Consider the following 330-nt stretch of genomic DNA (forward strand, 5'->3'; position numbering starts at 1 on the left):
TTCTAAAAAAAAAAAAAAAAAAAAAGAAAAGAATGTGAACTTTTTTTTATTATTTGAAAAAAGGATAAATATATTTCTGATCTTTTGTCCCGCAGATATTTTTGTCACTGACCATTAAAAAATATTTTTAAATTTTTGACCTTTACAAAAATTGAATGGATTAATTCCTGACAGAGGTATTTGGACGGATCAATCCCTGACGGAGGTATTTGGACGGAGGGACTGATTCGTCCAAGTTTTATGAATATCAGGGACTTAAAAGTATTTTTCAATGGTCATGGATAAAAATGTCCGCGGACAAAAGGTTAGGAACCTATTTGTTTTTTTTTT

The sequence above is a fragment of the Arachis ipaensis genome, chromosome B02, assembly GCF_000816755.2.
Source record: "Arachis ipaensis cultivar K30076 chromosome B02, Araip1.1, whole genome shotgun sequence".
NCBI lineage: Eukaryota > Viridiplantae > Streptophyta > Magnoliopsida > Fabales > Fabaceae > Arachis > Arachis ipaensis.